The sequence below is a fragment of the Coffea arabica genome, chromosome 10c (genome assembly GCF_036785885.1).
Source record: "Coffea arabica cultivar ET-39 chromosome 10c, Coffea Arabica ET-39 HiFi, whole genome shotgun sequence".
In the NCBI taxonomy this organism is placed as follows: domain Eukaryota; kingdom Viridiplantae; phylum Streptophyta; class Magnoliopsida; order Gentianales; family Rubiaceae; genus Coffea; species Coffea arabica.
This window is the reverse complement of record NC_092329.1, coordinates 35,865,700-35,888,444: the sequence shown is the minus strand read 5'-3', so window position 1 is coordinate 35,888,444 and position 22,745 is coordinate 35,865,700. Positions and strand designations below refer to the sequence as shown.

General features: G+C 40.9%; 1 pseudogene; it reads left to right on the top strand.

The window, feature by feature from the left end:
• Window positions 1–6,162: 6,162 nt before the first annotated feature.
• LOC140015909 (uncharacterized) overlaps window positions 6,163–22,745 on the top strand; it is a 36,152-nt pseudogene continuing 19,569 nt past the window's right edge.

Sequence of the window (22,745 nt, the reverse complement as noted above, 5' to 3'; positions counted from 1 at the left end):
GACAATGGAATTTTAATTAATTCCAAAAAATTACCATTGGCCTATAAAGTATTTTTATGGCTTATTTTTATCCAATTGGATATTGCCATATGTCATGTGCACTTGGAAAAATTGGTTATTAAATGACCAATTATATTTTGCCACATGTCAAGGTGAGGTGTTCCAAATCAATTCAAATTGCAGGGGTATCTCCACCAACCAAATCACATCATATCACATGTTTATCGGATAAATATCAAATATTTATTTCTTATTAAAGGGATAATATTTAGAGTTGTTTAATCCAAATATATCTCTTATATACTGCAATGGCCTGGCCAGTCAAACGGCGCCACGTCACGTGTCCCCACGGGTTTGGCCAATCGAGGGATTACTTATCTCTTTATTAATAAATATAAAATGAAGAGATAATATTTGGCTAGCACAGTCCTAATATGACTGCACGTATTGCAAGACAAGTAAGTGGTATGCAGGTCTTCAACCTCTACCCCTTGCCACAGCTATAAATAGAGGTCTTTCAACCAAATCAAGGACACACACACAGAGATACACAGAGAGACTTCAAAAGGTATCTCATACACTCAAGTATTGAAGCTTCAAGCTACGAAGGGTTGGATCTTCAAGTTCTCCAAGTCTTTCGCATATCAAGGCTTGAGCCTCCAAATATTCTCGAATTCTTCAAATCTTCCATATCAAGATTTGAAGGAGTCGGTGGTTGATCCAAGAACAAGCTGCGAAGCCCTTGGATTGGTGTTCGAGGAGAAGAATCGAAGGAAGCTCTCCATAAGTTCGAGAAACTTCCAGAGATTGTACCTACATATTTTTTCTAAGTTTATATAGTACATATTTGTCGTGTATTTCTTTTTCTTGTCGTTTTGCAGACTTGAAATTTTTATCGCATACATTAGGATCTCACTCCTACATTTTAGGAAGCTAGGGTTTCCTTTCTTTGTGTCCTTTTCATTGCTGCCTGCCACCATCCCCTTCCAAAAGTCGACCATTAGTATTCCATTTCCTTGATTACTCTTGTGGAAAAAGTTGGTGACAAGTTTTGGACTTGAGCGGCATTTCTCATCTACCTAAACCAACAGGTACTGGTACTTGGTAAGTTCATTAGAGTGTTTTTGAGTGATACACGAGTGATGAGCACATACACGTGAGCTTGTGTGTCGTGAGGAATCTCTTTTTCTTTGCTAATCATTTTGGCAGGTAACTTAATCATGCCTAGGGGAGTTGCATCTTACTCATACAACCCAAAATTCTGGGAGAATGAGCCTCTCAAGAGGAGGGGTTCCAAGAGGCCTACTCCCAAGCACTCTAGTTTCATGCAACCTAGTTCACAACATGAGTTTCATTCACTCCGGGAAAAGATGGAACGTTACCGTGCTTCGTGTGTATATGAAAGGTATAAATGAGATTGTGATGAGCATGAGAAGGAGCAAAGAAGTTTGTGCGGAGCATCTAAATCGAGGTCAACCTCAAGCAAACGAGATTCACCAAAGAAATACCTTGACAATCAAGACAAGGAATTCGAGAATTTTCGAATTGATTCAAAGCTTCGTGAAGCAAAGGATGAATTCCGAAGTCGGACTAAAGCATTGGTTGATTCTATGATGGAAAGACTTAGCCAAATGTGGGATTCCCACTTTGAGCAATTTAATCATGTGTCGACCAGTGGTAATAAAGGGAAAATTCATCCTAGTCCCTTGTTGATTGAAGAGCCGTATATGAATTGCAGCCGAACCATGAATATGAGCCAGAAAAAGAAAATCCAAACTCAAGTGCAATGAATGAACAATTGTGACAGCCCCACCTCCCCCTAAGGCGAACCAAAGGGTTAAGCGGACCGCCTGCCCAACTCTCGCCAGGCTACGGAGTCGAACCTTACAAACCCTATAGTACGCGCGAGAAGCCAACGAAAACGAACAACTGGAGACCACCAATAGTTAAAACAAAGCTACCAAACCATACGAAAGTACGGGACGTCGATTAAACACTTATACATATATTTACATCGGAGTCTTGAACAAATGAACCAAAATACAAGCCAAAGTATTCACGCTACACAAAATACAATTAGGGTTTCAGTTACAGAGGAGCATAAGCAAGAGAAGTCCTACAACTAGCTCAATTCTTTTCTTCCAAAAATCTTGGTTTCAAAACATGGAACCCTATAAGGAAAACAAAATAACGGGAAGGGGGTGAGCTTATGCCCAATGAGGTACCAGACATATAGCAGTAAAATCATAACATCTCACATTTAACAAATCAGGTACACATGCCAGATATAAAGTAAAATAGTTAGACACAATGATTCCAATAGGAAGGATATAGGTGGCTCTCAGGAGCCAGATTCCCATTTGCAGTACTTGATTCGAACCCATTGACTCTCCGTCAATGTATTTAGAACCGACATGTCCGTAGACCCCACTTTACACCAATTTTCGTCCACCAAACATACCCCTACCAGGCCCGAACACCTCAACAGAAATAGAAGTGGTAATACTCGAGTATACCGGAATCAAGAGTCTTAATACCCAAAGATTCCCAGAACAGACTACCGTAGTTCGTTACCTCATCGACCAGGCCCTTGCCAGCCCGACTCGAGTAACTAGCCACAGGTGTTGAGCTCAAAGGTCACGGAAAGGTCGTTGGATACCAATCTCTAAACGACGTCCGAACAGACTCAGATACAGATAACAGATTATACACTGTAAGGAGGCATACAGACAGACAGTAGATATACAGACAGACAAGAGAACGAGCGTGATAAAGTACACCCTCATCTCAAACAGAATAAACAGATAGTACAATCATTCAGATCACAGATTGCAAGTGCAGAAATCAAGTTAAGCAACAAATGAGGGGAGTGGTACACTCACCGGTTAAAGCAAGGATACTTCAAAAGTTTTATCTAAAGTGGCTTTAATCGCCAAGAAACCCTAAAATAATCAAGATGAAACAATTATAGTTCGCACCTCCAAAAACCAAGTAAATGGAATGCATAAATGAGGCCCTACTTCGTGTCGGACGCCTTTCCAGGTTAAGTACTGGTATCGAAGAATAAAAATATGACTTTTGAGTAAAAGATAACAGTTGGTCCTAGGGATACAAACAACCCTCAAAATCCTTCATTTTTACTAAAAGCAACTCAACTTGAAGGAATCACATAGCCCTAAACTTTTGGGCAGCATGCCCTCTGTATTTACCTATTTTCCAGCCATTTATGGCTTCCTGATTTTCCTCAAGTCTGTCCAATTCAACACATAAGAAATCTCAATACAATAATGCAACTAGAAATAAAATTTTAAGGACAAAGCTAAATAGCAGGTTTGACGTCTCTTAGCGGAACAGGCACAACTGGAGCTACACTTATCGGATTGGGGTGTAATTTACACCGTTTCGAAGCTAAGACAGAGAGCTATAATTTGATGAAAACTACTTAGTCCAGTTCTCACCCTAACTAGATCAAATTTACCAAAACAACTCCAGATTTTTCAGTTCGAAGCTCACTGTGGAATTCAACTAGCAGTCCTGATTCATTCACTCATATCTCAGCACACACAACTCCAATTTAGGTAATTTCAAATCCATTTGAAAGCTAAGATACAAGGCTATAATTCTTAAGAAGACATCAACAACCAATTCGGTAATATTCTTGGTCAAACTAACCAATTACAGAAGCTAATTATCAGTTTCGGACAGAAACAGGGCAGCAGGGGTATTTCAATCTTTTCATAGGATATGTTGCTCTGATTGAGCTAAAATTTTGCAGGCAACTATAAAACATCATTCTCTACAACTTTCATGTTTTATACTAAGGCCAATTCGGCTTCTAACTAGGAGAAACAGTACCGGGCAGAATGGAAATACTTGAAACCCTAAACCGAAATTTCCACACCAAACCAGAAATTTTCACAACCAATCGTATCCAACATATATTAGCTTCATTTTACACTATAATAAGCCCTCAATCCATGACCAAACCATGATTATCATACAAAATAGAAAAAGAACAATAATAAATCAAAATCCATCATACCTTCACTTCCAACCATAAACAAACCATAATCACACTTTATGTCATCATATTAAACCACTAAAGCCACCAATTGAACATTATCAAAGCTAAAGGGAAAAGTTCTTAACAACGCACCTTGTAACCTCAAGGAAACAAGCAACTTAGCACCTTTGCTCCTCAAACCACTCCACCAACTACTTCAATACTACTTAGAAAAGGGTTTTTATGGAGAGATTTGAAGTTTTAACGGTTGGATCAAGAGATTGAGCAAGAAAATAGAAGGCAAAAGTTGAGGGATTTTCTTTCTTTTCTCCTTATGTTGCTCGGCCAAGAGGAAGACAAATGAAGCTCAAATTGGTCAAAATTCAAGTTTAGTAAAGGTAAAAGAAATTGGTCAAAGTCCACCCTCCAATCAAATCGCGCCACCTAGCACCTTTTAGGTTTAAACATATTCTTGTCCCTCCAACATTAATCCATTTAGGTAACCCCTAATTATCTCTTAACACCTAGTAATTAAATCCCTTTATGCAAAACTTAACCTAATTGGCTGAATTTTATCGAACTTACCGCACTAGTGGGTCCCACGTCCAATATACACTCTTAATTTCTCATGAACTAACTTATACTAGAAAAATGATTAAAAAATGATATTTACTTATAAAATCTCTGGAGAAATCGAAATAGTGGGGTATAATGAAGAAAAATGCAGGCGAGAAAATAAAATGAATAATATAAAATTAGGGGGAAATTTATGGGTCCTCACAACAATGGTCCAAGAAGAATGGAGTGGAAAAAGGCGAGAATAATTTGGCCTTATTGATGAGTAAAGAGGAGGAGTTGGCCATGTTCGCAAAAGTTGAAAGTGTGGACGTTTTGTTTGCTAACAAGCTAACATATGTTTTGTTTAGTACCTCTTCCTTTGTGCAGATTAAACAAAGTCAAGTAGAGTTGGTCATGGCATGTTCCATTCCCAAGTCACTTGGACACTTTGCGAGTTTCCATGGAGTTTGTTTTCTAGGAGCTAAACCTCTTTGGCCTCAATTCATGGAACCATGTCAGCTCAAACCTGTCCACACCATTGGACGATTGATTCGAGCTCATCTTAAAAGGGAAATTCCAGATTCTACTGCTTGTTCTCTACCTATGGCTCATAGGGGTGGCAATTTTCGACACGACCTGAAAACACGGCACGAACCTAACACGAAATTAATGGGTTTGGGTTGAGGTTTTGGGAATTCGGGTTGGACCCGATGAACCCGAAAAGAAAACAGGTCGATTTCGGGTCAACCCGTGGTGACCTGATATGACCCGATATGACCCGTTTACGAATTAAAAATAATTTAATAAATATAAAAATAATTTTATCTAACTAACCTAAGTTATTCTTTTTTTCAAAGGCATTAATTACTTAATCATAAATGAATTTATTTAATTTGTGTGAAGTTGAAATTATTATATTTGGACAAATAATATATTATATTATTTTTTACTTTTATACTGTTTTAATTTATTTTATATTTTGTTTGGGATAAAACACTTTTACGGTGTTTAATTTATTTTAGATTTGGTTTGGAATTACTTATTTAAATTTTTATTACTTGATTATGTAATTAGTTTTGTGAGAAATTGATTTTATTAGAAATTACAGTGATAAATTAATAAATTAAAATTAAGTTTCGGGTCATTTCGGGTCGACCCCGCCAACCCGTCAACCTGAAATTTTCGGGTTCGGATCAGCATACCTGACCCATCACGGGTTGGCGGGTTGGGTTCGGGTCAACAGATTTTCTGGCGGGTTGACCCGAACCCGACCCGCCAACCTGATTTGGACCCGAATTGCCACCCCTAATGGCTCATTCCTTACCTTTGCCTTACTTGAGCATGTTACTAGCACTAACTCCTGTCGCTCTCATGTAGGTGTTGATGAGAAGTGTAAAGGACTAGCACTGGAACCTCAAGTTGAATCAATTGGTGGAAGGAACATTGAAGTGTCAATGGGAGTTTTCACATTTAAATCTTGTTCACCTTCTTACCATTTAGTTAATAATGTACCATTAGTTCTCTATCCAATTTTTGAATTGTCTCAAGTTGACAGTTATCTTGTTTTTATAGGTTGTAAAGCTGTCCAAAATTTTTCAACTATGACTAAAGAGTTGCAGCCTGATTTCATGCTTGTTCCAGCTGCATGTTGCGCGAATGCATGTGATTCGTATGGGGTGAACTTCACGTCATTCCTGCCGCTTATGTTGGGTGATGCACGCAAGGGTGTTAATCAAGATCCGAGTGTTCTTCTTACCTCACTGGTTCGTGTGTCTATGGATATGCAACACGGGTGGCTCAGTGTCCCACCTCCAGAGTGGCAAGTTGTGCCGATTCAGTGCCTAGGGCCGAATTACACCACCTTGCACAACCAGGTTTGAGACTTTTCTAGTTTCAATGAACATCATTATGAAATGCATGTGAATGTCCGCGCTCGAAGGCTAATTAGCGAGCCTCGGGTTGCAACCTGGAACGTTCACAAGCCTTTTACATGTTCCTTCCTACCTTGGCGAATGTCCTTGTTTGAGAACCCCTTGAAGCTAACCAAGAGACATGTGCACCGAATTATCTTAATCATAATATATGCAAGTATCATTCAATCTAAGAGAGTCAATATGTGGAGATTTGAGGTGTCATGCTACTAACTCTTGTTAGTATCATTCATCTCTATCCAGATTTGAGGACAAATCCTTCTCAAGAGGAGGGGACTGATGTGTGCACGGATGGCGAGATGGATGGCGGCCCTGACCCAAGGCTTTCATAGAGACATTAAAGGCTTGGAAGGAGACAATCAAGTTATCTATACCATGATCCAAGCCCATGAAGAGTCAAGTTATCTACACCATGATCCAAGCCCATGAAGGCTCAAGTGGGCCTCCAAGTGAGTTGGCCGAATAGGGCCTAGGTCTTAGTGTTAGGGTACGATTAATTAGAGTTGGATTAGTTTGTTTTAGTAGAGCATGGGCCGGCCCATCTTAACCCAAGATGGCCGAATTCCCTTTCCTGTTTCCCTTAGGGTTTTAGTAACCCTTAGCCTATAAAAAGGCTTGCTTTGTAAGGTTGGATGGTAGCCGTTTTATGATAATAAATTTTGTTTTTGTTTCTCTTACATGGAGAGTGCAATTCTATTACATGCATTGGCAAGGGTTCTTGAGCAATCTCGTGATCGTCCTTGATTGTTCTACCGACCTATCCACTTAAGTAATCACCTCGATTGGAGTCGTCGTTCTACCGCCTTCAATCAAATCGTGTCGTCCGTTTGATTTTAAGTTCGGCAATCGAAGCGTTGGACAACCTCACTAGATCCTTGGGCAAGCGTGCTACGTGTCTCGAAACGAGTTGATCGAGGACCGTATCACAAGCAGCAGTAGATGACTCTGGAAAATTTAACGCAACACGATGCAACAAATCTGGGATTTGTAGATAGCGAACTAACAGCAAGAACAGATTTGCGACGACTAACGATGGACAGAATTTTAAGACGACGAACTGAACACAAAACGGACAGAGAATGAACCCTATATGGCGGGGTTCAACAATGCAACAACCAAACGGGATTACAGACAGGATTGAGACACAAATACAGTTAGAAATTTGACGCAACAAGGAAGACTATACGGCGGACAGATTCGTATCTCCCTTTTTTTGTTGTTTTTCTTTTGGATAGCAAAGAAACACACTTCGGGTAGAATGTAGTGGACAACAAATCACAAATACCGAACAGATTTGACGGCAACGAAGTACAAAGAACTTCGGACAGATTTGAGACAACAACTCAACAACGCAAACAGGAGCACACTACGCGGCAATGACAAGAAATTATACGGACAGAGGTTTTTTTTTTTTTTTTTTAATAAAGCACAACAAGGGCGAATAGATTAGAGCAAGACTCAAGACAAGAACACAAACGACACAAACAAAATTTTTTTTTTTTTGGAATAATGTAGTGGAAATAATGCAAACCCTAACGACACAACTACGAAACACAAGGATATAACGAGAGATACCTTAACCTAAGCTCTGAAGCCAACTGATACGGTTCTCGATCAACTTGTTTCGAGACACATAGCACTTTGCCCAAGGATCTAGCGAGGTTGTCCAACACTTGGACTGCGGAACCTAGAATCAAATGGACGACACGATTTGATTATAGGCAACAACGACTCCACAGAGGTGATTACTCTAATGGATAGGTCGGTAGAACAATCTAGGACAAGACGCAAGATTACTCAAACACCCTTGCCAAGAGCAAGTAAGGCTCGAATCTCTCTTAAGAAGAAGAATCGAAAATAAACAAACTTTGTTAAAAAACCATCTACCTTAATGCTTACAAAGCAAGCCTTTATATAGGCAAAACTAATGAAACCCTAATATCTGAAACCCTAATATCGAAAAGCTAGATGGTCGGCCACTCCTTGGACAAGGTGGGGCAATCCATGGACTCAATAAAAAAGGGCCTAGTGGTTCGGCCATCCCTAGACAAAGGTGGGCCGAATCCATGGCTAGCAAAAAAAGACTAATCTAAATTTAGGACTCCTAACACTAAGGCCTAATCGGCCATGGCCCACTTGACTCTTCATGGGCTCTCTTCACGGGCTTGGATCATCGTGTAGACAACTGGGTTATCACCTTCCAAGCCTTCAATGTCTCGATGAACTCCTTGTTGGTCTTGAACATTCCGTACAAGGGCTTGGAGTGATTCCTTGAATTGCTTAGCCCATGCACATGTGACTAGGCCCAATGGTACTCGAACTGGGTCATTGCGTGGGCCAAGGTTCGTGCACACATCACCAAGGAAACCCTTCACCACCGCAAAGGAGTACAAGAAGATGTTCAAGAGGAAGGTGAAACAAGTTCCCAAGAACCAAGAAATTCAAGAATTTCAAGAAGAGGTAGGTCAAAACTTTTGAATTCCTTTGCTTTTGGTTTGAATTTTTTTTTCTGTTTTGGAGTATAAATCACGATGTAAGAAAGGATGTGGCAATAAAGTTCAACTTTTCTTTTTTTTCTTGGCAACCGAAGGCGCCCCTCCCTTTTCTTTCTTTTTTTTTGAACTCAAACGACGAACAACCAAGGCACTTGGCCTAAAGAAACAATTCCAGATTTGGTTTCGGCTTAAGACATGCAACAATATTCGACTTCCCTCAAGAACTTCCAAGATACTTGTCAAGAATTTCAAGAACTTCAAGTTGGTAAACAAGAAATTCAAGAAGCCCTTAAATCTTGTAGATTCTCTCAAGATTCACGAACCACCAACTAGTTTTACTCAAAATCAATTTTGAAAATTAAGTAAACAACTTGGATGAAGCAAGCAATACTTGGACAAATTTGAAACAAAGAAACCCTAGCCGCTGCCCCACTTGTTTTCTTGTTGCTCAAGTGATGACTAATGACCAAGACAGATTTGGGAACACAACCTTATGACAAATTTTGGACAGAAATTATCGACAAACTAGACACAAACACAAAAGGGATAACACACCAACAGATTTTGTGTTCGGATGAACAGTAACGTTAACAGTGTCGGTGAACATTGTCATTTTTTTTTTCCTTTTTTTATTAACAAGGCAGCGGACAAAACATAAAAACCCTACGATACAACTACGAAAAACAAGGATATAACTAAAGATACCTCCACCTAAGCTCTGAAGCCAACTAATACGGTCCTTGATCAACTTTTTTCAAGACACGTAGCACACTTGCCCAAAGATCTAGCGAGGTTGTCCAACGCTTGGATTGCGGGATCTAAAACCAAAACGGACGACACGAATTGGTTGAAGGGTAGTAGAACGATGACTCCAACAGAGGTGATTACTCTAATGGATAGGTCGGTAGAACAATCAAGGAGCTTCGTGAGATTGCTCAAGAACCCTTGCCAAAAGCAAGTAAAGGATCGAATGCTCTCAATAATTGAAGAGAAACAAATCAGAATTTTAGTATCAAAATTGTGTACCCTTTAACTGTACAAAGTAAACCTTACCCTAAGGAAAATAGGAAAGGAGGTTCAGCCACTCCTTGGACAAGGTGGGCCGACACATGACTCAATAAAACAATCTAATCTAACTCAAAGCAATTGAAACCTAGCACTAAGGCCCAAGGCCTAGTCGGCCATCCCACTTGGAGGGGCTTGGATCATTGTATAGACAACTTGATTATCCCCTTCTAAGCCTTCAATATCCCTATGGACTCCTTGTTGGTCTTGGGCATTTCGCACAAGGGCTTGGAGTGACTCCTTGAAGTGTTTGGCCTGTGCTCGTGTGATTGGGCCCAATGGAACTCGAACTGGGTCATTACTTGGGCTAAGGTCCGTGCACACATCACAACCTGTCGGATAATTGTGTCATCACAAATTCATGTCTCTTCGCTTGATTTCGAAGAGTTTGGAGCACTAGTTTGAGTGACACGTCAGTCTTAGATGCCTCGGGTATGTTCCCCTCTTGAGACATATTGTCAAACTTCCAAAACAAGCGTATCCTAGTCTACCTTGCAAAACACTCGTGTATCACTTAAGGAAACACACTCACTCTCAATTTTCCTTCTCGAAGTTCTTAAAACAACTCAAACTCTCAAAAATTCCAGAATTAAATACCCTATAAGCAAGTAATAAGACACAAAGCAGAATTTTACAAATCCTAGAAAAAACTCTACCCGAAACTGGAAATTTTTTGAGCTGTTGTTTTACTGAGTTTTTGGTCAGTATTTTGGAGAGTAAATAGTGTTTTTGGGGTGCTCAAATAATGTAAGAACCAGTCCTCAAATTTCAGTCAAATCGACTAGCAAAAACTAGCTCAACTGATTTTAGAAACTCAAGAATTCAAAGGCGGTTTGGCTAAGGTGTTTGTGGTTTAAGTGATGTGTGCACGGACCTTAGCCCAAGTAATGACCCAGTTCAAGTTCCATTGGGCCCAGTCATACATGCACAGGCCAAGCGCTTCGAGGAGTCACTCCAAGCTCTTGTGCGAAATGTCCAAGACCAACAAGGAGTCCATATGGACATTGAAGGCTTGGAAGGGGATAATCAAGTTGTCTACACGATGATCCAAGCCCATGAAGAATCAAGTGGGCCTCCAAGTGGGATGGCCGACTAGGCCTTAGGCCTTAGTGCTAGGTTTCAATTGTTTAGAGTTGGATTAGACTATTTTATTCAGTCATGGGTCGGCCCGCCTGTCCAAGGAGTGGCCGAACCTCCTTTATTATTTCCCTTAGGTTTTCATTAGTCCGTTAGCCTGTATAAAGGCTCACTTTCTGTGGTTAAAGGGTTACGCAATTTGATAATAAAATTCTGATTTGTTTCTCTTCAATTGTTGAGAGCATTCAAACCTTTCACTTGCATTGGCAAGGATTCTTGAGCAATCTCGTGATTGTCCGTGATTGTTCTACCGACCTATCCACTTGAGTAATAACCTCATTTGGAGTCATCATTCTACCACCTTCAACCAACTCGTGTCGTCCGTTTTGGTTTTAGGTTCTGCCATCCAAGCGTTGGACAACCTCGCTAGATCCTTGGACAAACGTGCTACGTGTCTCGAAATGTGTTGATCGAGGAGCATATCAGTTGGCTTCAGAGCTTAGGTGGAGGTATCTTCCGTTATATCCATTGTTCTCGTCTTTGTTTGTTGTCTAGAATTCCTTTGTTCCACTGCCTTATTTAAAAAAAAAAAAGGAAAACAATTCTGTCCGCATCTTTCGTTCGTCCTTGTCGTGTCAATTTTTGGGTTGTTGCTAGCGTTGAGTCTTGTTTCTAATCTGTCCGTCTTTGTGGTGTCTTGTTGTCTCATAAATTCTGTCCGCTTGCACTTGTTTGTTGCGTCAAGTTTTCGCCGAGTTCGTGTTCACATCTGCCCGCAACTTGTTCCTGTTGTTGGGTCGTTAGTTGACACCAATTCTCGCCGCCCTCGTGTGTAGCGTGAGACTTCACTTCTGTTCGTGGTTTTGTGTGCACTTGTGGCATACAAAATTCTGTTTGGAACCTACCAAACCTGTTTTGCTCGCGTAGTTGTCGCTTGGGCAGCAAGAAAGTCGGATCTTGTGGCGGCTAGGGTTTCTTCTTGCGCTAGGGTTTCTTGTCGCGCTAGGGATCCTCTTGCTAGGGATCCTCTCGTTTCAAATCTGTCCAAGTTTTGTTTGCTTCATCCAAGTTGTTTCCTTAATTTTCAAAACTGATTTTTGGTAAAACTAGTTGGTGTTTGTGAATCTTGAGAGAATCTACAAGAATTAAGGGTATCTTGAATTTCTTGAAGTTCTTGAAGTTCTTGATAATTATTATCTTGGAAGTTCTTGTAAGAACTTGGAGTGCTTGATCGTTGATTGTGGGGAGATAGAGCTAAAGAGATTCTGGTTTTGATCCATTCGGCCAAGTGTTTGTGATGTTTGTTAAGTAAAAAAAAAATAGAAATGAAAAGAAAAGAAAGAAAGCCATTTGGGTGGCAAGGAAAAAAAAAACAAGAAGAGCGGAAAGTTGAATTTTATTGCCAAATCAGTTTCTTATATCGTGCTGTTTTACCCCAAAACAGAAAATTCAAACAAAAAGAAAAGTACTCAAAAGTTTTGATCCACTGTGATGCCCCCGCTTCTCCCAAGGGCGAACCCTAGGATATCGGCGGAACGCCTACCTAGCTCGCGCCAGGACTCAAAAATACGAAACAACAATAACTATATAAACCAAAAGCATACTATTCACAATATATACAACCCCAAAAGAGTTCTATTTACTTCCTCAAAAGGAGTTATCCAAACTACTACATTATCCTATGCTAGTATACAAAAGTAGAAAGTAGACCCAAAGAGGGGTCCTTATACAGATCACCAAAACAAGAAGAAACATCTTAGTTGTCCAGCTATTACAAATCAAGCCTAACTATTCTAGTGATAGTGCCAAAAGTTTCCCCGCGTCGGCTCTTGTTAAGAAAAACAAAGGGAAAGGAGTAAGCTATATGCTTAGTAAGTAAACAGGGGTAAAAACGTAAATTTCACATTAAGACAAACAATTACGTTACAAGGATGTCAAATCGCAAGTATAAAAGTAACAACACAATTAAGGATACAGGTTGGCTCCAAAGCCAAGTCGTTTGCCATGAGTGACCTCCTGTCGACACTCCGTCGACCACATATAAGGGTCCGTAGAACTCCACATGTACTTCAACCTAACACCTTATTACCCTCACTGGCTAGTCATCTCACAAAATGGCTCGAACAAACGAAACGAAATTGAACTTGATTCACAAGCTCGGTTCACAAACTTGGTTTACAGAACCACAAACTTGGTGACCTTAAGACTAGGTTGGGCTGGCTTCGACCAAGCCCCGGCTGGCTCGAATAGTCCGTCTAGGTCTTGAGATCGGGCCCCACAAAAGTCACCCCGAATTACAAGCTCAAGGGGTTCAACACCAAAATAATTCATAGGGAGAACTGCACAAATAGTCCCTCACATATTGTAAATGTGAAAATTTAGTCCCTCGGATCGAAAATGATTGATTTTAGTCCTTAATAAATAAAAAAGGATCAATTTAACTCCCTTTTCACTATTCCGAGCAAATTTTGCTCAGAATGTCTCACGCGCATATCACGTGCCCAACTTTTAAATGGTAAAAAGGCCAAACCACTTATCTGTTAACCAAAATGGAAGGGACTAAAGTTGCAATGTTGAGTGCAAACTTCCATTTGCAAGCGTTATCTTCCTTGTGCGATTCCTCTCAACCCAAGATCTGCAATTTAAATATATCTTCAGGGATTTCTCCTGACAAAAAGTTATCACTTAGATCAAGCGGTATTAAACTTTTTAGCCCGAAAATGGATTTGGGAATTGGTCCAGTGACTTTATTGAGGTAGAGAAAGAGGTATTGAAGATTGATGAGGTTACCCAAAGATGATAGAATTTCACCTGTGAGATTGCTGTTGACAAGATCCAGATGATGTAAAAAGGTTAATTCACCAAATTTTGTTGGAATTCCACCAGAGAAATTGTTGTACCCCAAATACATCCATGTCAAATTCTCCATGAGGCCTAATTCTGGTGGAATTTCCCCAACCAATTGGTTAGAGGCCAAGGTCAAGACTTGAAGGCTTGTCAAATTTGTGGTGGACTTTGGAATTCTTTCTTCCGAAACATTCCCACCAAAATCAAGTACTCTTATCTTGACAGAAGTCCGATGTTTTCTGGGATTGCCCCTGAAAGCATATTGTTTGATAGTCGTAGGTCTCGAGAAACGGAACTGAGCCTTTGGGAAGTGGCCCTGTAAAGTTATTGTTGCTTAAATTGAGATGTTTAAGCGACAAACAAGAAGACAAATTGCCTGGAATTGAACCAAACAACTGATTATTTGAAAGATTGATGGTTTCAACATGTTGCAACTGAAAAACAGCCTTTGGAACACTTCCAGATAAATTCTTCCCTGAGAGCTCTATTTTGTTGACGCGAGACAAGCTATCGCAAGAAACTCCATGCCATTGACAAAAGGATAGAGAAGAATTCCAATTGGAGAAAGATCTTAGCGGATCCTTGAACCGTGCTTTGATAGTGTGAAGCAGCTGAAGCTCAGAACTTTGGCATGTCCACCATAGAACCTCTTTCCTAGATTTTCAGTTGTCCATGATGTCTTCACTCTCTCCGGTGCACCGCAATTACAGGTTGGTGGTTCCGCCATGGAGATGAAGCTTAGATTTTGGGTTTGGTTGAAATGAAGAGAAGAAGAATTTTGGAAACCCTTGTCTCTTACATTTTGGTTAACAGATAAGTGATTTGGCCTTTTTACCCTTTAAAAGTTGGGCATGTAATGTGCGCGTGAGACATTCCGGGCAAAATTTGCTCGGAACAGTGAAAAGGGACTTAAATTGATCCTTTTTTATTTATTAAGGACTAAAATTGATCATTTTCGATCCGAGGGACTAAATTTTCACATTTACAATATGTGAGGGACTATTTATGTAGTTCTCCCTAATTCATATATACACATCTCATAAAAGCACAAATGCAAATTAGGGTTTAGGTCGAGTGTGATCAAGTACACCCTCGCCTAAGTACCCTCTCATCCACACCAAAGCACATAAGCAAGTTATACACAAAAACGGCCTGAATACTTACACAAAACACAAAGATAGCACAAGGACGAAAATCACTTCGCGTGTGATAGCTAGTGGGCCCCACCGGCTCCGTCTAGTTCGCCACCGTCTGTAATAGAAGGTTGCACCACATTATTACACAAACCACTACTAAAGTGCATAAATCAAGCAAAATGGAAAAACGGGAACATGCACGCGCGAAAACGGCAAACGAACATGGAAACGGCCGGGCAAATTTGGCACCTAGAACTATTTTGATCAAATTTCATGCTATGGTCATCGGTTCGAAATGCATGAGTACCATTGAGAAGCTAAGAAGAAGGGCTACAACTTTCATGAAGACACCTCAAGCCAGATCTCAATAGGACTAGGACAAAAATGCACAAGACAGTCCCAGCCGTTTTAATTCAGGTTATCGAGCAGGCCCTGTTTGAATGACTATAACTCATGACTCAGAGATCAGAATCAAGAAATTCTAGAGGCGTTAGAAAGTTCATTTATAAGGATATAACTTTTGTGTTTTGACCAAAAGCTGAATCAATATAGAGCATAGGGAAAAATGGGTCCAAAATTCCTGTCAGAACTGTCCAATTTCAAAGGCAGTTCTGACACCTGATCTTGTTTTGGATATAACTAGAGCTACGGAACTCGGATTTGGACGCACTATATACCATTTTGAATCTGAAACAAAGATCTACAAGTGTTATGAAGACCTCAACACCCAATTCCTTCGTTATCAATGTGAACTGAGCACGGTCAGAAGCAAAATCAAGAAACGTAGCACAATTCAGAGTTTAGAATAGAAGCGAGGGTTTTGGCCATAACTTAGGCTACACAGATCCATTTGACCTGGAATTTTGCAGACACAACAAGCACTTAAGAAGCTACAACTTTCATGTTTTAGGTAAACCCTGAATCAGTACGTAGCACAAAGAAAAATGTAGCCAAAGTTCAGATTCTGGACTGCCCTGTTTTCCAGTTTAACCGGTTTCGTACGTCGCAAACGCATGGTCCATTGCTATGGTTCTCATGCAAGTTTTCTAACCAATTTCATACCAAATAAACACACATAAACCAGCTCCTACATCTTATACAACTGATCCAAAGATTCTTCATGAAATTCCACAAAAACTGTCCAAACACTAACCACAATTTCGAACCTAGCATTATATACATTACTTAACCTAATCCAACCATTACTTAGCCAAACCCTATCCAACCAAACACTAATCAAGCTAATACACCCTACCTTAACCTAGGGTTTTTTTATTCAAACCAGCCCTTGCTATCAACCAACCAAACAAATGAGGCAAATCATCAAACATATCACTTGCAAGTTAAACAACACAAGATTAGAACTAATTCACATGTGCATCATTAAACCCTAACTAGGGCAGCCATAACCAAAAGTCTTAGAGCAACAAACCATCAATATAATCCATGGAGACATCTCACCATCACTTCATAAGCCATAATAAGGCTCAACAACAACCATACACTTCATTTCCAACCATCTCAAAAATCATTAACCAAACTTAAACTTTCAAGAGCTTTCTTACCTTCAAACAAGGTTGATAAGGGTGCAAGCTACTACAACAAGCTTCCAAAGAGGTTCCTCCAAGCTCCAACTTCAAGATTGATGGACAAAAGTTGATGCACCAAAGAAATTTTTCTTCTCCTCTCAAGCTTCAAGTTTCGGCCCTCTCTCCCCTTTTCTCCTTTTGGTTTTTGTTTTGTTTATTTCTTATGATTATCTAGCAAACCTTATGATATAAACTTAGTCAAAGCATTAGAAGATATTTTCCCTAACAACCAATCACATAAAAACTTCAATTTTGCTCTTTAGCCTTTACACTCCAACTTTGCATGTGATCAACTCTTGCCCTTAAACATTTGAACTTCTTATGTTTTACTCCATAGGATCTAAACTTAATCTAGTCCAAACTAATTAATCTTACTTAGTTTCTCTACTAATCACCCCACTAACTTAATCATCTATACTTAACCATGTATTAACATACACAAATGCAATTAAACAACAAGCTTTTTGTCATGGGAAACATTAAGGGTTTAAACCCAACTTAGAATTCTAATAAATCACAATGCTAGAGTTTTTTTTTCTAGTTTAGGGTGTTCTAAGTTCTTTTAAACTTATTTAATCTATATAAAATGGATCAGATCCTATACTTACCTGTACTAAAACACACACTAGCATAACTAACTTTAACTACAACTCGAACTTATGATTAAATTAGGGTTTTCTAATTAGCACTAAACCCCAATTTTACCGCACAAATAATTCCCCTCACCTACTAACCGGGGTCTTACATCCACCACCTCTTGGAGACCCTTCGAGTAAACATCTTTTTGTACTCCCTTGCGGTGGTGAAGGGTTTCCTTGGTTTTGGAGTGAATTTCTTGGAGGCTTGAGTAGGGTTGTGTGCATCACTTTGTTGGTTCTCCATTGTTATGAGAGAGGACCAAAATCACCTTGAGGGTTTGCGCAAGGGAAGCCAAATTCGAATCTAGTCTTGAGTGTGTGAGAGTGTCAGATTTGCTTGGGGGTTTTTATAGAAGGGAATTGGGAAGGAGAACAATCTGAATTTTTGATTGGAGGAGTGGGAAACCGAATATTGATACGGTCCTCGATCAACTTGTTTCGAGACACGTAGCACGTTTGCCCAAGGATCTAGCGAGGTTGTCCTATGCTTGGATTGCGGGACCTATGATCAAGCGGACGACACGACTTGATTGTAGGCGGTAGAACGATGACTCCAATGAAGATGGCTACTCCAAGGGATAGGTTGGATGAACAACCGTGGACAAGACGCAAGATTACTCAATAAAAGGAATTGATACTCTCTTTTAGAGGATGAATCGAAGTAAAGGAAATTTTATTCATAAAACTTGTGTGTTTAATCTTACAAAGCTAGCCTATTTATAGGCTAAAGGTAACAAGAAAACCCTAAAGAAACCCTGAAGAGCAGTTGGCCATCTTGGTGGACAAGATGGGCCGGCCCATGTTCTTCTAAGCAACTAGTCCAACCTAATAAGTATTAAGGACTAAGGCTCTACTCGGCCGTCTCACGTGGAGGCCCACTTGATTCTTCATGGGCTTGGATCAAGGTGTACGTTACTTGATTATTTCTTTCTAAGCCTTCAATATCTCTATGGGCTCCATGTTCGTCTTGGACAACTCGAACGAGGGCTTGGAGGGATTCTTTGAAGAGTTTGGCCCGTGCACGTGTGACTGGGCCCAATGGAACTCGGACTAGGTCATTGCGTGGGCCCTGATCCATGCACACATCAGTCCCCTCCTCTTGAGAAGGATTTGCTCTCAAATCTGGATCCTCCTCATCAAGAAATGGGCTCAAGTCCACGACATTGAAGGTCACGCTAACATTGTATTCCCCGGGTAGCTCCAATTTGTAAGCGTTGTCATTAACTCGTTGGAGCACTCGAAAGGGTCCATCACCTCTTGGGGATAACTTGCTTTGTCACTGCTTGGGGAACCTCTCTTTTTGCAAGTGTAGCCAAATCCAATCTCCAGGCTCGAAAATCATCTTGCGATGGTGCTTGTTGGCCTGCTGGGTGTATTGTTGAGTACGTCTCTCAATGTTTGCTCGAACGGCTTCATGTAACCTGCGCACAAAATCAACCTTCTTTTTCTCGTCTAAACTTGTGTGCTCAGAGGAAGGTAAGGGTACTAAATCAAGAGGGGTCAGCGGGTTAAAGCCATAAACGATTTCAAAAGGTGAGTAGTGTGTAGCACTGTGAACAGCTCGATTGTAGGCGAATTCAACATGAGGCAGGCACTCTTCCCAAGTTTTAAGATTTTTTTAATCAAAACCCGAAGTAGTGTGCCAAGTGTGCGATTGACAACTTCAGTTTGTCCATCGCTTTGTGGATGACTAGTGGTGGAGAATAATAACCTAGTGCCAAGTTTAGACTACAAAGTCTTCCAAAAGTAACTCAGAAATTTGACATCTCTATCACTAACGATGGTCCTAGGTATACCATGCAGACGGACAATTTCTTTGAAGAACAAAGTAGCAACATAGGATGCATCGTCAGTTTTGTGACGGGGGATAAAATGAGCCATCTTAGAGAATCTATCAACTACTACAAAGATGGAGTCATTTCCCCTAGGTGACCTAGGGAGTCCTAAAACAAAGTCCATGGACAAGTCTACCCAAGGATAGTGGGGAATGGGCAATGGGGTATACAGGCCATACGGATTTGCCTTAGACTTCGCTTTGTGACAAGTGACACATCTACCAACCATGCGCTTCACATCTCGACGCATGTGATGATGTGTGCATGAACCAGAGCCCAGCCCGAGTCCCATTGGGCCCTGTCACACGTGCACGGGCCAAGCTCTTCAAAGAATCCCTCCAAGCCCTTGTTCAAGTTGTCCAAGATCAACATGGGGCCCATAGAGATATTGAAGGCTTGGAAAGAGTCAATCAAGCAACTTACACTTTGATCCAAGCCCATGAAGAATCAAGTGGGGCTCTTTGTGAGTCGGCCGAGTAGGGCCTTAGTCGTTGTTATTTATTTAATTGGACTAGTTGCCTAGTAGAAGGCATGGGCCGACCCATCTTGAAGACATGCTGCCCGATTTTTTCCTTAGGGTTTCTTTAGGGTTTTCTTGTTATCTTTAGCCTATAAATAGGCTAGCTTTGTAAGGTTAAAGACACAAGTTTTATGAATAAAATTCTTAGTACTTTCGTTTTCTTTCTAGAGAATTCGAGCCTTTAACTTGCTTTGGCAAGGGTTATTGAGCAATCTTGCATCCTGTCCTTGATTGTTCATCCGACCTATTCCCCTGGAGTATTCACCTTCATCGGAGTGTCGTCTACCACCTAAATCAAATCGTGTCGTCCGTTTGATTCTAGGTTCCGCAAACCAAGTGTTGGACAACCTCGCTAGATCCTTGGGCAAACGTGCTACGTGTCTCGAGACGTGTGGATCGAGGAACGTATCAGTTGGTATCAGAGCTCCCAAGACCTAAGATAATTTTTGAGCCAGGAGATTGGGTTTGGCTACACTTGAGGAAAGAGTGATTTCCCAAGCAACGTCACAACAAATTATCCCCAAGAGGTGATGGACCATTCCGGGTGCTCCAGCGAGTCAATGACAACGCATACAAATTGGAGCTACCTGGGGAGTACAATGTTAGCGCGACTTTCAATGTCGCGGACCTGAGCCCATTTCTTGGTGAGGAGGATCCAGATTTGAGGGCAAATCCTTCTCAAGAGGAGGGGACTGATGTGTGCATGAACCAGAGCCCAGTCCGAGTCCCATTGGGCCCTGTAACATGTGCATGGGCCAAGCTCTTCAAAGAATCCCTCCAAGCCCTTGTTCGAGTTGTCCAAGATCAACATGGGGCCCATAGAGATATTGAAGGCTTGGAAAGAGTCAATCAAGCAACTTACACTTTGATCCAAGCCCATGAAGAATCAAGTGGGCCTCTTTGTGAGTTGGCCGAGTAGGGCCTTAGTCCTTGTTATTTATTTAGTTGGACTAGTTGCCTAGTAGAAGGCATGGGCCGGCCCATCTTGAAGACAAGCTGGCCGACTTTTTCCTTAGGGTTTCTTTAGGGTTTTCTTGTTATCTTTAGCCTATAAATAGGCTAGCTTTGTAAGGTTAAAGACACAAGTTTTATGAATAAAATTCTTAGTACTTTCGTTTTCTTTCTAGAGAATTCGAGCCTTTAACTTGCTTTGGCAAGGGTTATTGAGCAATCTTGCGTCCTGTCCTTGATTGTTCATCCGACCTATTCCCCTGGAGTATTCACCTTCATCGGAGTGTCGTCTACCACCTAAATCAAATCATGTCGTCCATTTGATTCTAGGTTCCGCAAACCAAGCGTTGGACAACCTTGCTAGATCCTTGAGCAAACGTGCTAGTGTCTCGAGACGTGTGGATCGAGGAACGTATCATGTGAGGCTAGTAGAAATGCTCTTGTAACATGGCTAGTGTCTTAACCATGCCAAAGTGTTCCATGAGACCACTACTATGTGCCTCCCTAACCAAAAGATCACGGATGGAAGAATTAGGCATACACAGCTTATCCACATGAAATAGAAATCCATCATGCAAAAAGTACTTTCCATGTTGGTTCTTAACACAAGCAGCATATATGTCACCAAAGTTATGATCATGCGTGTAGAGTTCCTTAATCATTTCGAACCCTAATAACTTAGCATCAAGGAAGATAAGCAAAGAATGTCTATGTGATAAGGCATCAGCAACCACATTCGTTTTGCCAGTCTTATACTTAATTACATAGGAAAAGGTGTCAATGAAGCTTACCCACTTGGTATGTCTCTTGCTCAACTTAGGTTGCCCCTTGAGAAACTTCAGTGACTCGTGATCAGTGTGTATTACGAACTTCGAGGGCGAAGATAGTGTTGCCAGGTCTCCAAGGCCCTCACTAGTGCGTATAACTCCTTGTCATACGTTGGGTAGTTTAAGGCAGCTCCTCCTAGTTTCTCGCTAAAGAAGGCACAAGGCCTTTTGTCTTGTATGAGGACAACACCAATACCTACACCAGAAGCTTCACACTCGATTTCAAAAGTCTTGTTAAAGTTTGGTAATGCCAAAACAGGTGCATGTGTGAGTTTGTTTTTGAGGGTAAGAAATGCTTGTTCTTGGGCTTCCCCCAATAGAACTTGTTGTTCTTCTTGGTAACGGTGGTCATTGGAGCGGCAATGGTGCTGAAGTTCTTGACAAAGCACCGATAGAAACCCGCCAATCCAAGAAAGCTGCGCACCTCAGGGACGGATGTGGGAGTTGGCCATTGCTCGATGGCCTCAATCTTGGACTTATCTACTTTGATACCTTGCGAACTCACTACATAACCCAGAAACACAAGTTCATTAGTACAAAAGGTGCACTTCTTAAGATTAGCGTATAAACGCGCCTTTCAAAGTGTCTCAAGAACTAGTCTCACATGCTCCAAGTGCTCCTGTTCACTGCGACTATAGATCAGAATATCATCAAAGTAGACAATGACAAATTTGCCAATAAAACTCCTCAAGACATGTTCATTAGTCGCATGAAGGTGCTATGGCGTTAGTCAACCCAAAAGGCATGACTAGCCACTCATAGAGACCATGCTTGGTTTTGAAGGCCGTTTTCCATTCATCGCCTTCTTTCATTCTAATTTGATGATAGCCACTCCTTAAATCAATTTTGGTGAATATTACAGCACCATTGAGTTCATCAACATATCATCTAATCTACAAATGGGATGACGATACTTAACAGTAATAGCATTGATGGCCCTACAGTCAGTGCACATGCGCCAAGTACCATCTTTTTTGGGGACAAGTACCACAAGCACAGCACAAGGACTGAGACTCTCCTTTACCCAACCCTTACCTAATAGGCAATCAACTTGCCTTTGAAGCTCCTTTGTCTCATCAGGACCCATGCGGTAAGCAGGTTTGTTAGGTAGTGGTGCTCTAGGAATCAGGTCGATTTGGTGCTCAATCCCTCGAATGGGTGGTAAGCCATCAGGGACTTCGTCTGGGAAAACGTCCTCAAATTCCTGCAAAAGAGCAACCATACTTGAAGGCAATACCAACATCTAAAAGCACATGTTTGCAAATCATGAGAA